Source organism: Megascapheus bottae, chromosome Y (genome assembly GCF_031878675.1).
Source record: "Megascapheus bottae isolate mThoBot1 chromosome Y, mThoBot2.hap1, whole genome shotgun sequence".
Taxonomy (NCBI): Eukaryota; Metazoa; Chordata; class Mammalia; order Rodentia; family Geomyidae; genus Megascapheus; species Megascapheus bottae.
The window spans coordinates 9,712,632-9,728,936 of NC_143548.1; the positions used below are offsets into that span (position 1 = coordinate 9,712,632).

Consider the following 16,305-nt stretch of genomic DNA (forward strand, 5'->3'; position numbering starts at 1 on the left):
CCAACAAATTTGAGAATCTAGATGAAATGGATGAATGTCTAGCCAATATTAACACACCCACACTGAACCAAGAGGAACTAAGCCAACTCAACAGGCCTATTTCAAGCTCTGAAATAGAAATGGCAATTAGAGAACTTCCACCTAAGAAAAGCCCAGGGCCAGATGGATTCACAGCTGAATTCTATAAGGTCTTCAAAGCAGAGCTCACACCAATACTCCTCAAGCTCTTCAACGAAATTGAAAATGAAGGTTCCTTACCAAACTCATACTATGAAGCCAGTATAACCCTCATCCCCAAACCAGACAGAGATTCATCAAAGAAAGAGAACTATAGACCTATATCTTTGATGAACATCGATGCAAAACTTCTCAACAAAATACTGGCCAACCGTCTACAACAACTCATCAAAAAAATTATACACTATGATCAAACTGGATTCATCACAGGGAGGCAAACCTGGTTCAACATACGCAAATCAATTAATATAATTCAACACATCAACAGGAGCAAGGACAAAAATCACATGATTGTCTCAGTAGACGCGGAAAAGGCATTTGACAAGATCCAACACCCCTTTATGTTAAAAGCTCTGGAGAAACTAGGAATCCATGGAACATTCCTCAACGTAATAAAGGCTGTGTATGAGAAACCTACTGCTACTATTACACTTAATGGTGAAAATCTAAAGCCATTCCCTCTAAAATCAGGAACAAGACAAGGATGCCCACTCTCTCCACTCCTCTTTAACATAGTACTAGAATTCCTAGCAAGTGCAATAAGGCAAGAAGCAAGCATAAAGGGGATCCAAGTAGGGAAAGAGGAAATAAAACTATCCCTCTTTGCAGATGACATGATCTGTATTTACAGAATCCTATAGACTCTACTCCCAAGCTCCTTGAGCTGATCCAAAGCTTTGGAAGAGTAGCAGGCTATAAAATCAACCCTCAAAAATCAACTGCCTTCCTTTATGCCAACAGTGAGAGGAACCAGGCAATAATCAGGAAAGAAACTCCTTTCACAATAGCCTCAAAGAAAATAAAGTACCTAGGAATTAGCTTAACTAAGAATGTAAAGGACCTTTTTGACGAAAACTTTAAAACCCTAAAAAAGGAAATTAAAGCAGAACTAAGGAAATGGAAAAACCTCCCATGCTCCTGGATTGGAAGAATCAACATTGTGAAAATGACAATCTTGCCAAAGCTATCTACAAATTCAATGCAATACCCATCAACATCCCAATGTCATTATTTAAAGAAATAGAAGAGGCAATCCAAAATTTCATATGGAATAATAAAAGACCCCATAGCAAAAACAATTCTTAGCAGAAAGAACTGCGCTGGAGGAATTTCAATTCCAAACTTTATACTCTATTACAGAGCTATAATTCTCAAAACAGCTTTGTACTGGCACAGGAACAGGCCTGAAGACCAATGGAATAGAACTGAGGAACCAGATATTAAACCACAGACCTATGGCCACCTAATCTTTGACAAGGGAGCCAAAAAAATAGAATGGAAGAAAGACAGCCTCTTCAACAAGTTGTGCTGGCAGAACTGGTTAAGCACCTGCAGAAAACTAAAGTTGGATCCTTCTTTGTCACCCTGCACTAGAATTAACTCCAAATGGATCAAAGACCTGGAGGTAAAAGCTGACACACTGAAAACTCTACGGGAAGGAATAGGAGATACACTAGGCCTCCTTGGCACAGGTCGAAACTTTCTTAATAAGGACCAAGAATCACAACAAATCAGAGAAAGGCTGGATAAGTGGGACTGCATTAAACTGCAGAGCTTTTGCATGGCAAAGGACATAGCTACTAAACTAATCAGGAAGCCTACAGAGTGGGAGAAGATCTTCACCAACCAAACAACGGACAAAGGCCTCATATCTAAAATATATCAACAACTCAAAAAATTGAATCACGCCAAAACTAACCTCCAAAGTAACAACCATCCCATTAAAAAATGGGCCAAAGACTTAAAGAGAGTCTTCTCTGAAGAAGAAACCAAAATGGCCTCTAGACACATGAAGAAATGCTCAACATCTCTGGTCATAAAAGAAATGCAAATCAAAACAACTCTAAGATTCCACCTCACTCCAGCTAGAATGGCCAGGATCAGGAAAACGAATGACAACAGATGCTGGAGGGGATGTGGCCAGGAGGGATCACTACTACACTGTTGGTGGGAGTGCAAACTCGTTCAACCACTATGGAAAGCAGTGTGGCAGTGCCTCAAAAGGCTAAACAGAGAACTCCTCTATGACCCAGCAATTCCACTACTTGGCATTTACCCAACCATCCAGAAACAAGGACATACTAAACCCACTAGCACAACAATGTTCATTGCAGCACTATTCACCATAGCAAAGATATGGAACCAACCTAGATGTCCCTCAGTTGATGAGTGGATCAACAAGTTGTGGTATTTGTACACAATGGAATTCTATGCTGCTGTCAGAAAGAATGACATTGCCTCATTTGTTAGGAAATGGAAAGACTTAGAAAAAAAATCATATTAAGTGAAGTAAGCCAGACTCAAAGGAACTTAGGCTCAATGGTTTCCCTCATTTGTCATAATCAGTAGAAACCTTGGGCTCTACTAGCAGAGATTTGCAATAGAGCAAAATCTTGATACATAAGGACATATAATGTGAAGCTAATTGAAAGGACCTCCAGGATAGTGAAACAAAATCCATATATTGAATGATTGTTGTCCTTAATGTACTATGTTGTCTCTCATCTCCTTTGCTGTCCCTTGGTTATCTCATATTAGTATAGTATCTCACTTTGTTATCTGATATATTGAATTGATTTGTATTTGGATATTTGAAATTTGATAGGGAAGGGGGGAAAACCAAGATGGGTGGGGGGTGTGGGGGGGGAGGGAAATGGGTACCAAGACATGTGAAAGGGTATCAATGTATGTGAATTAATGCACCTTCTATCTGTCAAATATCATGTACCCCTTTTACTAATTACAATAAAAAAAATAAAAAAATAAAAAAAAATAAAGAATCAAAAAAAAAGAAAATATATAAACACAGTACTTGAAGAATGGCAAGAATATGCTTATAATGAATATGCTTATATATATATTTACATATATGGAAAATACAAGACAAGTGAAAGCCTCAAATATATAATAGCTTCATTATAAAAATAGATTATACAGTATACATTATTTCAATCAAATTTAAATAAAATAAAATAAATTACAGAAAAGAATTAAATGAAAATGGAAATCATAGAAAATGGAGATATTAGAATAAGTGAAAGACAATTAACAAAGGATCAGGAAGGACAATAACCTTATGAACAAAGAATGGAACATACTAGTAACTAAAGAAATTTAAATTAAAATAAATAAAACCCAATGATGAATGATTAGATGAAAATGTGGATGAAAATTCAGACAAGAAATGAGAACTGTTGCATGCTATCCATATGCATGTAATTATTACAATCTTTTGGTCATTAGAAAAATCAAATTAAAACCTGTTGAAATAGTAGCTTATTTATCTTAATATTTCCATTTCTTGAAGATTTAACTATGAAAATAACTAGGCTCAGGGAAAAACATTACAAAAATACTCATTGAAGCATCTTTTTAAAAAGTCTCTTTGTTAGACCAGGAGTGTGGCCTAGTGGTAGAGTGCTTGTCTAGCATTCACAAAGCCCTGGGTTTGATTTCTTAGTACCACATACACAGAAAGAGCTGGAAGTGGTAATGGCTCAAGGGTAGAGCGCCTGCCTTGAGAAAGCTCAAGGACAGTGCCCAGGCCCTGAGTTCAGTTCCCAGGACTGGCAACATATATATGTGTGTGTGTGTGTGTGTGTGTGTGTGTGTGTGTGTGTGTGTGTGTGTGTGTGTGTAGAGTTGTTAAATGATATTGTTTGTTCATTAGTACTTAAAGAGAAAAGTAAAATAGAAGTGTTTCAACTTGCTTGGTTGCATGGTTTACAACTATTGAACGCATTATTGTAAAGCAAACTTATTATCATGGAAAGATCTTAATGTGGAAAAGGCAGTTTGTGATTAAGTAGGTAGGAGGGATACTGTTATAAGCTGAATTGTGTTTCTTTCCAAATTTATACATTAAATTCCTAGGTTGAATTACTGCTTTAGCTTACCTTTAAAGAGGAAAGGTGAAAAATGAGATGACATAGGTGAGCCTTATCCAGTAAGATATATAAAAAGAGATTATTACATGAGAGCACAGATATGCATTAGCAAAGAAAAAGAATGTTATATGAGAACATGATAGAGACAGCAAGATTGAAACCTTCCAGTCATCTCAGAAGAAAGACAAGTTCCCAATACCATAATTGTACACTTCCCATTTCTGAGCTTGTAGAGATACTCTTTTCTTGTTTGAGCCACTCAACCTATGGCATTTGTCATAGAAGTCCTAGGAAATTAATGATATATTTTATGAACTATTATTCAAGCTTTAAATATCTGTGACTGTATGTGCAATATTAATGGCTCTGAATAAAATGTGTTCATCTTCATCTTCTATATTCTTAGGATGATACATAATTTATATGACTTTTTCAGGTTTTTAAATAAATCAAGGGACTGGGAGCATGGCCAGTGTTGCTTGCCTAGAATGCACAAAGCCCTGTGTTCTATTCCTCGGTAACACATATACAGGAAAAGCCAAAAGTGGGTCTGTGCCTCAAGTGGTAGAGCACTAGTCTTGAGAAAGCTCAAGGACAATGCCCAGGCCCTGAGTTCAAGCCCCAGGACTGGCAAAAAAATCTAAATTCTTACCTTCCACGTGATTTTTTCCTCTTTCCACTTTGGAACACACATAGGATAGTTTATATAATTTCACATTTATTTGTCCAGGGTATTTCTCAAGAAATTTCATTTCAGATAAGAAAAACTAGTTTCATTTTAGAGTTTAGTCTTATTATAAGACTTTTACTCTTCTAGTAACCCAACCTATCAGTGTTCTTTGTCCTTTCTACTTAATATCTTAAATAATTTAACCATACCAAAATCATTGGATCAAATATTATATAAATTTGGGGCGTAAGGAACTTACACATACAGTATAACCACATGTATCTTCTTAAATTCTATTTAGTAGGTTCCCTAATTAAAAGAGTCAGTCAATCTGATTTGTGATTAGGAAGGTACTTGCCTAAATTTCATGCATTAAGCATATTCATTAACTTTATAACAACTTCAAACAAGGTAAATTACTGTATTGATGGTGGAGTCTCCCTGTGAAAGGGTGTAGGACTATGTAGTCAGATACACTGACAATTAAAATAGGGATCAGGTAGTTCTATTTGCCACCCTCCCACAGGATCATATTTATTTCATACTACTTGGAAAGGAAATTAGGGACTAAGATAATATAGTTATGTGTACTGAAGAGAATTTTCTCTTCCACTACTCTCCATTATGGATAATTTTTTATGTCATTCCTACAAGCAACAGATAGGGTCAATTCTAATATTTGCCTATAACTCAGAATCTAGGATAAAAATCCAAAGTCTTACTCATTTGAAATGAGCATCAAAGGACTGTCAAGGCAGTCTTGTCAAAAGCATAGCATTCTGATGGTTTATCATCATCTGAAGATAATTCAGAGCATTGAGATGATTTTTTTCAAGAAAAAGCACAAACCCAAACAGTTTAAAGTACTTAGAAGATTATTCTTTTTTATTTATTTTTATTGTGATTAATAGAAGAGTTACATTATATTTACCAGATAGAAGGTGCATAACTTCACAAACATTGATACCCATTCTTTACATTTTCATGGTACTAAAAGTGTACCATGCCTATATCTGCCTAAGAAAGCAAGGACATATGCAAAGCCCTTGAGCCATAGCAGATTTGCTAGAATACACATTTTGCAAACATGTGTTTGCAGTAATAAAAATGACCACCCTGGAATGAAGGGAATGAGAAATACCCCCAGGGTCCTAATTGTCTGTTTGTATTAAACTATAGCTCATCAAACAGAGCATGTCTTACAAGATGCTCCAGACATGGGGTTGGGGCCTCATTACAACCAGCGTGAAGAACACAATGGAGAGGCAGGCTAGTGAAGAGTATCATTCTAAAAATGTCTACCATGTGGGCCTACAGAGAGACATCATGTGCTAAACAAGCTCATCGAACATGGAGAGCACATGGAGATAGAGAGAGCCATGCTAGGATTCTCTCTCTGTCTCTGTCTCTGTCTCTCTCTTGTCTCTGTCTCTGTCTCTGTCTCTCTGTCTCTGTCTCTGTCTCTCTCTGTCTCTCTCTCATCTCTGTCTCTCTGTCTCTCTGTCTCTCTCTCTGTCTCTCTCTCTGTCTCTGTCTCTCTCTCTCTCTCTCTCACACACAAACACACACACACACACACACACAGTTTCAGTTAATGCAGTTCTAAGCATTCTAAGTATATATTACACTTCTTGTTCTAATGCATATCCAGCTGTTTGAGTATATCCTCATGCAACAGAATAAGGTTCATTATTTACTTCCTAGATTCCAGATGAGGAAAGTGATATTCATATCATCATGAATAAATAAGCTACTATATAAAAAATCTGACAGAGCCACTTAATAAAAGAGATGTCTAGCACATTTTGCTACTATAGCACTAGTTCTTTAAATGGATCATTTATTGTAATGACACAAAATGTCTTCCTAGACAAGAATGAAAATCACCTATCCACCATACTCTTTTTACTTCCTATAATTTCTTTAGGGATAAGGCTTTTTTGAAGTCAATAAATATTTCCACATACATATATATTAAACATATCATGTTTATATAATGGATTTTTATTTGATTTGTTTATTTTGGATGCTCTCTTAGAATGGTATCTGGAAGAAAACAGTCATTCAGTCAATACTGGTGACTGAAAAAGCACCTTGCTCCAAAATGTTACCATAAATCTGTTACTATAAATTCTCAAATACAGGAGGTTATATTTTGAAAAGGAATGAGTAGAAGAGAAAAACTAGGATTCTTCTCACTATTAATATTTGGGCTATATTGGCTATTTCAGGTGAATTTGTAGTTATGAGATGTTCACTAGACACGTTTGTTGATATTTGAACTCAATATTAAAGCTATGATTGCAGTAATTTTGAATAAACCATTTTTAATACAATTAGTCTATTCTAAATAATTGGCTATTTCATAACTTAACTTAAATCTGGTAAGTTTCAGACTGGATAGCTCATAGTATTTAGTTAAGAAAACCTAAATACCAGACACACACTTCACTGGTGGCTCCCACTTGTAACTTTTAGAGATATGGAGGATTATGGTTGATGACCAGTCCCTGGGCAAGGAGGGAAATAAATTCATGAGACCCCATCTCAGCAGAAAATATGGCATGGTGACATATGCCTCCATTTCCAGCTACTGAAGAAGTCAAATAGGATGAGTGAGATCTGAACTGACCTAAGCAAAAAGTGAAATCCTATTTTGAAAATAACCAGAAAAAGGGCTGTGTGTCTGTGGATCAAGCATTGGAATGCCTGCTTGGCAAGCACAAAGCCCTGAGTTCAAACTCAAATACTGCCATAAACAAACAAAAATAAATCACACCCACTCAGTTATGTTTCCCTGCACAACTATCCTCGAGTTTTACCTAAGGTATTTTATTTAGAAAAACCTGGGCAGAAAGAAAATTTTAAAGTGTCTCACTCTGATAAACTTCATACCACAAAGGAAGAGATATCAGAGGCTTAGAAAAGATTAACAGGTATTAGAAACTTAATAAATTTTGGCTCAATACTCAATTACTAGAAAATGCCATCATCCATTTCTAGCTTTGTTCTAGTTATTTGGATATTAAAGCCTATAAGATATACCTGTCCTGCCTGAATGGCTTCAAACCATGGTCATTTGACCTCAGACTCCTAGGAAGCTTAGATTACAGATGTGAGCACCCTTATCTATGCCTGCTTAGTACTACTTTTTTAGTACTAAGATCTGTCGTACGGGTTTGAATCTCACAAAAGAAGCAACAAGATACAAAATGTAAAATGCTTTACTAAATGTCAGCAAACTGATTAAGACATACAAACTACTAATCTCCTCTCTATGAATCTTTTTATTTTTTTATATTTTTATTATAATTAATAAAAGGATTACATGATATTTGCCAGTAGAAGGTGCATTAATTCACATACATTGATACACTTTCAAATGTCTTGGTCTCCATTACCCTTCCCCGTACTCCCCCATCCTTCTTGGTTTTCCCCCCCTTCCCTATCAAATTTCAAATATCCAAATACAAATAAATTCAATATATCAGATAACAAAGTGAGATACTGTAACAATATGAGATACCCAAGGGACAGCAAAGGAGATGAGATATAACATAGTACGTTAAGGACAACAATCATTCATTATATGGCTTTTGTTTCAATATCCTGGAGGTCCTTTCAATTAGCTTCATACTACATCATGTATCAAGATTTTGCTCTATTGCAGATCTCTGCTAGTAGAGCCCAAGGTTTCTACTGATTATGACAAATGAGGGAAACCATTGAGCATAAGTTCCTTTGAGTCTGGCTTACTTCACTTAATATGATTTTTTCTAAGTCTTTCCATTTCCTAACAAATGGGCGATGTCATTCTTTCTGACAGCAGCATAGAATTCCATTGTGTACAAATACCACAACTTGTTGATCCACTCATCAACTGAGGGACATCTAGGTTGGTTCCATATCTTTGATATGGTGAATAGTGCTGCAATGAACACTGTTGTGCTAGTGGATTTAGTATGCCCTTGTTTCTGGATGGTTGGGTAAATGCCAAGTAGTGGAATTGCTGGGTCATAGGGGAGCTCTATGTTTAGCCTTTTGAGGCACTGCCATACTGCTTTCCATAGTGGTTGGACGAGTTTGCACTCCCACCAACATACCTCCTGGCCACATACCCTCCAGCATCTGTTTTTAGTAGATTTCTTGATCCTGGCCATTCTAACTGGAGTGAGGTGGAATCTTAGAGTTGTTTTGATTTGCATTTCTTTTATGACCAGAGATGTGGAGCATTTATTCATGTGTCTGTAGGCCATTTTTGTTTCTTCTTCAGAGAAGACTCTTTAAATCTTTAGCCCATTTTTAATGTGATGGTTGTTACTTTGGAGGTTAATTTTGGAGTGATTCAATTTTTTGAGTTGTTGATATATTTTAGATATGAGGCCTTTGTGCATTGTATGGTTGGTGATGATCTTCTCCCACTCTGTAGGCTTCCTAATTCATTTACTAGCCATACAAAAGCTCTGCAGGTTAAGGCAGTCCCACTTATCCAGCCTTTCTCTGATTTGTTGTGATTCTTGGTCCTTATTAAGAAAGTTTCGACCTGTGCCAAGGAGGCCTAGTGTATCTCCTATTCCTTCCTGTAAAGTTTTCAGTGTGTCAGCTTTACCTCCAGGTCTTTGATCCATTTGGAGTTAATTCTAGTGCAGGGTGACAAAGAAGGATCCAACTTTAGTTTTCTGCAGGTGCTTAACCAGTTCTGCCAGCACAACTTGTTGAAGAGGCTGTCTTTCTTCCATTCTACTTTTTTGGCTCCCTTGTCAAAGATTAGGTGGCCATAAGTCTGTGGTTTAATACCTGGTTCCTCAGTTCTATTCCATTGGTCTTCAGGCCTGTTTCTGTGCCAGTACCAAGCTGTTTTAAGAATTATAGCTCTGTAATATAGACTAAAGGTTGGAATTGAAATTCCTCCAGCGCAGTTCTTTCTGCTAAGAAGTGTTTTTGCTACATGGGGCCTTTATTATTCCATATGAAATTTTGGATTGCCTCTTCTATTTCTTTAAAGAATGCCATTGGGATGCTGATGGGTATTGTGTTGAGTTTGTAGATAGCCCTTGGCAAGATTGTCATTTTCACAATGTTGATTCTTCTAATCCAGGAGCATGGGAGGTTTTTCCATTTCCTTAGTTCTGCTTTAATTTCCTTTTTTAGGGTTTTAAAGTTTTCATCAAAAAGGTCCATTACATTCTTAGTTAAGCTATTTCCTAGGTACTTTATTTTCTTTGAGGCTATTGTGAAAGGAGTTGCTTTCCTGATTATTGCCTCGTTCCTCTCACTGTTGGCGTAGAGGAAGGCAGTTGATTTTTGAGGGTTAATTTTATAGCCTGCTACCCTTCCAAAGTTTTGAATCAGCTCAAGGAGCTTGGGAGTAGAGTCTATAGGATTCTGTAAATACAGATCATGTCATCTGCAAAGAGGGATAGTTTTATTTCCTCTTTCCCTACTTGGATCCCCTTTATGCTTGCTTCTTGCCTTATTGCACTAAACTATCTTGCTTCTTATAACCATCAGATCACAATAAAACACAATAGATGTGATAAAAATTAACAGAAGAGAATATTACTGGCCAGCAGGAGATTTATTAGAGAAGTTTTTTTTAAAGATTCATTCAAATATCAAAGGACTTGGTCCTGTATAATGATCTCAATATCCACAAGTAACATCAACACCTGCATTACAAATAAATTACTTGTTCTAATGGACATGAGTATTATGGGAAAGGGCAAAGTAAAAATAACTTAAAGTAGCTAAATTCCAGAGACATATTATTTCAGATGAGAAGGGGCACAAATAAGGAAATAGAGATCATTAGCCAGCAGGGGGAGCAGAAGCAGTGGTGCTGCAATAGTTCTATAAATACATCATCATCCATTTTCCTTTGTCACAATAGTAACAACCTGAAGGGCCAGAGGCCCTCATATGGATACTATTATGGAGGCAGCTTTAATGGTTTATCAGAGAAATGAGCCAAGTCTAAAGTGAGGACATCACGTGAGAATTAGTTAACTGTGACTTTCTAAGCAAAAATGAACTTCTGTACAGCTTAGTGTTTTAAATGAAAACTTAAGCAAATGAGACCAAATATGAATCTGCTCTCCAGGTTTTTTAGTAACTAATATCAGATCTATATAAGAGCAAGTGCTATTCTTGTTTGTCCCCTTATTATCAGATGTTCTAAAGTCCTTGTGTTTCTGGGGAAGGAGACCCAGTATAGACATCAGAAATATTCCCTAGGGGTTACCTCCAGAGAATGGAACTCACTGGGAAGCAGGAGCTTGCAGGTTGCAAGTTCACTGCTTATAGCTGTCTGCCTTTTGCTCTGTTAGGTGTGGGGAATACTGGAAGACCTCAAATCACCTTTGTCTTTAGGAACATCCCATACCTCCAGGAAGGAGTGGTTGTTACGGAATGCCTTGTGGATATAACTGGTAAGATGTGACTTCTAGGATAAAAAACCTTTCTGTTTCTCTGGATCAAGGCAGGTTCTCATAGACATCATGGTTGCGGCAAACATGATTGTCCCTCTATTGTACAAGCTCAGCGCTAGTTGGCAAGAAAAGAGGAAGCTACCCCCACCCTCAGAATAAGGTTGGTAGAACCCAGTGTGAACAACTTCTGCGATGTAGCACTTCAGTTTCTTATCCTCATAAGGTCCAGCATTCTTGCCTATTAACACATCTTTGGTTTTGTCCTTGGTTATGCTAGTCAAGTAGGTCAGGAACATCTTCTTCACTCTTGAAAATGAATTAAGTTCTCTGGGTCAGAAGTATTCAGAGGCATGTTAAAGAAAGTGTCTCTGGGTATCAATACTTTAATACTTCTCATTCTCAAATTTCAGCATACATGAAAGTTCATTTTGGTTGTTCTCTGGAGGGGTCAGGCCCAATAAGAATACTCTCACCACTGTCTGATTACTCATGTAGGTATCTCTGCCCTGGGTTTCCCAAATAGCTGGTCTCCAGGCAAAACATGGAGTGAAGGAATTGTTTTCCAGTAATAAACAAGGGTTCCTTATTTCAAAATTTCAAATGCAGAAGAAAGTCTTTATGTCTCTCTAGCAACTAGTAAAAATCTGTCACAACTGATGTGACCCTTAAGTCACAAAAATTCAGTGCCTTATATTTGAAGGCCCCACTTACATATGCTAAATCTAGTGGCCAACATGATCAAACAGGATTGTACTCCTGTTCAATTTCTCCTGGTCTCAGTTTCATTATGCCAGGGGAGAGCTAGGTGTCATCCAGAACTTTCCTCTGGGTATGTCAGCTCCTCCTTTTCATTTTCTTATCGTTATTGTTTTTGGAGACTTCCACAATCAAATAAATGAAGTTTTTTTTCATCATCCGAATACCTAATAGCTTTACTCATCTGCAACCCAAACTCATGACTCATATCTAAGAATCCCCTTCATCTTAGTCAGAAAAGGATATAACTCCTCAGGCAGCACACCTAGGAGAGCTGGCCCCTCACAGCTCCTCTGTGAGACAGTGAAAGTCACCCTAAGCCAGATCACTGCCCGCTCAGGGGATTTCCATTCTCAAGCCCACCAGACATGCTCAGTAAAAGCTCTGCTTCTGGACATATTGACCTTCTTCTAATAATAGGAAGAAGTCTGGGCCCCTGTGGAGGTGTACTGTGGAGGCATCCCTTTGTCACCATGATGTCCCTGAGTGGGAGTATAATGGCATGCCCTATATCCCTCAAGAAGAGAAAACACATCTCAGGGGTGTTGGCCATTGACAATCACTTCCTCCACAGCACAGTGGAATATCTGCCTCCACCAGATATTCTTTCAATATCCACTCCTTCCTGGTAGTATGGGTTGTTCCTAAAGACCAAGGTGACCTGGAGGCATTCCAGACTTTGCTCCCCAAAGAAATCAAAAGACAGGATTATTTTTTTGGGGGAAGGCGGCACTGTGTGGTGGAGGTCACAAGCCTATACTATCCCGCTGAACTCTTCAGCTCAGGATTCACACTCTAACACTTGCAGCCACAATGCTACATCCTGTGCAGGACTCTTATCTGTTCCACTTCTCACTGTCCCTGTATCCTGTGCCTGTGCCATATACCAGGTGAGGATATCCACAATGCTTTTCTCTTAGGGCTTGTAGCAGTTTGATGCTCCCATTTCAAACACCGGGCCTCTCCCACTAGAAGATTTCTCCATATCTGCAACAGGTAAGAACTTATACTTTTGGAGAGAGAGAGAGATAGAGACAGAGAGAGAGAGACAGACAGAGAGCACAGAGAAATAGAGAAAGAGAAAGAAACAGAGAGAGAAAGACACAGAGAGAAAGACACACAGAGAGAGAGCACAAGAGAGAGATATAAAGAGATATAGAGACAGCGACAGAAGCTCATAACGACTGAGAAAATAAATATGTGATATTTTCACAGAGATATAGTACAGGGGTCTTGGATATGTTTGAAACATAAGGACCCAGGGAGGCCTTTTTAAGACAGCCTTCACTCTCTCTACCCTGCTGGCCACTCAGGAAGACTCAGTTGGTGCTGCACAATTAGTCTCAAACACTGACCACTGCCATGTGAATATGACCTAACATAATACCTGAGATTTTAGATGTCTGAGTGCACTGTTTGCATGTGTGTGTGTATTTGTGTATGCCAGTGTGCCTGTGTATTCTCGTAAGTGAAAACGCAAACTCCATGAAGTTAGTAAACAGGAAAAAATTTCAGCAACCTTCAGTGAATACTTGTAGAAAAATTATATAGTATATTTAATAATGACCTATATGGTTCTTAAGTAGAGAGGGGAAAATTGAAAAGGTTTCTTGGTGACAGAATGATGCAGTAGATTTCTGGTATTTCTGTGACATATAAAATCTAATGAACTATTTATAAATGCCTAGTCTTTCTTTGGAATTTTGTTTTTGTGTAAAATGCGTAAGAAGGATACCATAAATCAAGTACTTTGTTTAGTCCATCCTATGCACCTTAGGGATTTCCTTGGGAAAGCCATCTGTGAGAAGAAGGTACATGCACAATACTCAAGTGTGAAACAGGTTCACTTCCACATCCAGACCATCACCAATTCTGAGAAACCATCAAAGTACTCTTACTCTCCTGACTCTGTGAAGAGCCAGGACTCTCCGTGAAAAGCTAAACAATCCTCTTACAATACTGCCTGCATGGCGTCTTTCCCTTGTGTGCTTGCCTGCATTTCTACCAGTTTACTTAGGACCATGAGTGCACAAAAGAAAATCCTTTGAGATCATTTTCCCCAAGGTGAGTGCCTACCCTTTCATAACCCACCATATCTATTAGGTAGCCAGGTAATATCCACTTGTGTCAAGTGACAGCTCTCAGATAAGTACATTGCGGTAGGAAGTATCAGAAAATTAGTATGTCTAATGAGTGGTTGTTGTCCTTAATGTACTATGTTATCTCTCATCTCTTTTGTTGTCACTTGGTTATCTCATATTGTTACAGAATTTCTCGTGGTTATCAGATATATTTTATATATACGTATTTGGGTATTTGAAGTCAGATAGAAAAGGGGGGAAAATAAGATGGGGGACTATGATGGGGGAGGGAAATGGGGACCAAGACACGAGAAAGGGAACCAATGTATGTGAAGTAATGCACCGTCTATCTGGCGAATATAATGTAACCCTTCTATTAATTACAATAAAAATATATGTAAAAAGATACTATCCTCACTCACAAGAAGCTCTCTTTCACTAGGCAATAGATACCTTGTTCTCCCATTTTATAATGCTTTGCACTGCAGAAGAACAATTAGATCTTTTAGGAGGAGTACTGCCAAGTCCAGGAAATGGGTTTCTTTTAACTGGTAAGGGTCTCCTGGGAGAGGTCATGTTGAAATTAAGACTATATCTGCTGCCACCTGAATTGAAAACAAAATCTTCTTAGATAAGGAGCAAATATTGGCTACCATTGTTTAACTTCTATTTATAAGTATTAAAATACTATGAAGTTGTAAGGAATAAAGCCTCATCAAACTCATAAAATTTAGAATTACCTTTTTCTTTCTTGCTTTCTTTCTTTCTTTTTTAAGGTTTGAGACTGGAAATCTAGCCTGGTGCCTGATGCATTTTGTTCATTGACTGTGCTCTACCAAATGAACTTTTACAACTCCAGCCCCAAGAATTACCTTTTATTATGCAAAAGGAAGTTATAACAATACAATATTAGTTAAATTCAAAATGCCAGTTTAGAAAAAGGAACTGTTAAAAATCTTAAGACTCATTTAAAGACATGTGAAGGAAATTGGAGAGTAAAGAAGCTAAGAGATGAAAAAATTAAAAACAATGTTTAATTATACAAGCAACACTATCTTCATCTCTACTCATCTAAATTGGATGTCAAAAACCTGACTCTGAATACTCTGATATAAACCCAAATATACCTAATGAAAGTCCAACTAAAGTGTGTAAGACACATAAATGAGGCATAAAAAGAATGTACTTTGCACAGAATGTATATATAAAATAAACATCCTACAACTTATAAAAAGAATTCTTCTATCACTTCTATTATTTCTGTGTAACTGGAAATAATGTGTATGTATGTAAGGGTTGGGTAAAATTCCTTGAAAAGAAGAAAATATATAGTCATATAAACATGCTGAGATATAGTATTTGATCCTCAAAATAAATTTGACATTTGCTTTTCAAGATTAATTTACTGGACAAGAAAAAATCTAAATCTATGTACTTTAACTCACAATAAACACTGCAATGTTTTACCAGTAGCAGGTGAACATAGCAATAAGTAAATTCAAATATAAAAACAGTAAAAAAAATAACAATAAAATTGATGATAGTTCCTAAAAGACATTCTTAAAGTTATACACTAATATAATCAAGAAGAGAATGAGACACTTGGAGATTAAATTTGGTAATATTGGAAAGTGAGAATTAGAACACACCATATAAGACTTAAAATTACAATAAAGACATTTTCCTCAATAGAGTAAATAAACCAGGTGGTATAAAAATGTTAAATTGGAGATAACAGCTGAAGATGGAGACGATTCAGGGTGAGTCTTCCTGACCTCTCACCAAGATACCCATTTTATTTTATTTTTATTTATTTATTTATTTGCCAGTCCTGGGCTTGAGCTCAGGGCCTGAGCACTGTCCTTGGACTTTGTCAAGGCTAGAGCTCTACCATTTGAGCCTCAGCACCACTTCCAGCTTTTTTCTATGTATGTGGTACTGAGGAATTGAACCCGGGTCTTCATGCATGTTAGGCAAGCACTTTAACCACTAGGCCAAACTCCAGGCCCCAAAATACCCATTTTAGCATGATAATAATCTTTAGTTTCACAAAGATCTTCTTCAGAGAAGAAAAAGTAGGCAGCTTCCTCAAGAAGTTTGGAGCCCACACCATTGTTGGCTGCAGTGCTGCTCCCCCAAGGAGTGGCTAAAGAAACAAAGCCTACCTCTGGGACACAAATGGATAGTGCTTTTCAGACCTGCGGGCTACTGAATGAGCTGCGAACCCATCATCTAACCAGAGCTCA

At 37.4% G+C, this 16,305-nt stretch overlaps 1 pseudogene; it reads right to left on the bottom strand.

Moving 5' to 3' along the window:
• Positions 1–11,236: 11,236 nt before the first annotated feature.
• LOC150040316 (N-acetyllactosaminide beta-1,3-N-acetylglucosaminyltransferase 2-like) lies at positions 11,237–12,179 on the bottom strand (annotated as a pseudogene).
• Between the last annotated feature and the right edge of the window lie 4,126 nt (positions 12,180–16,305).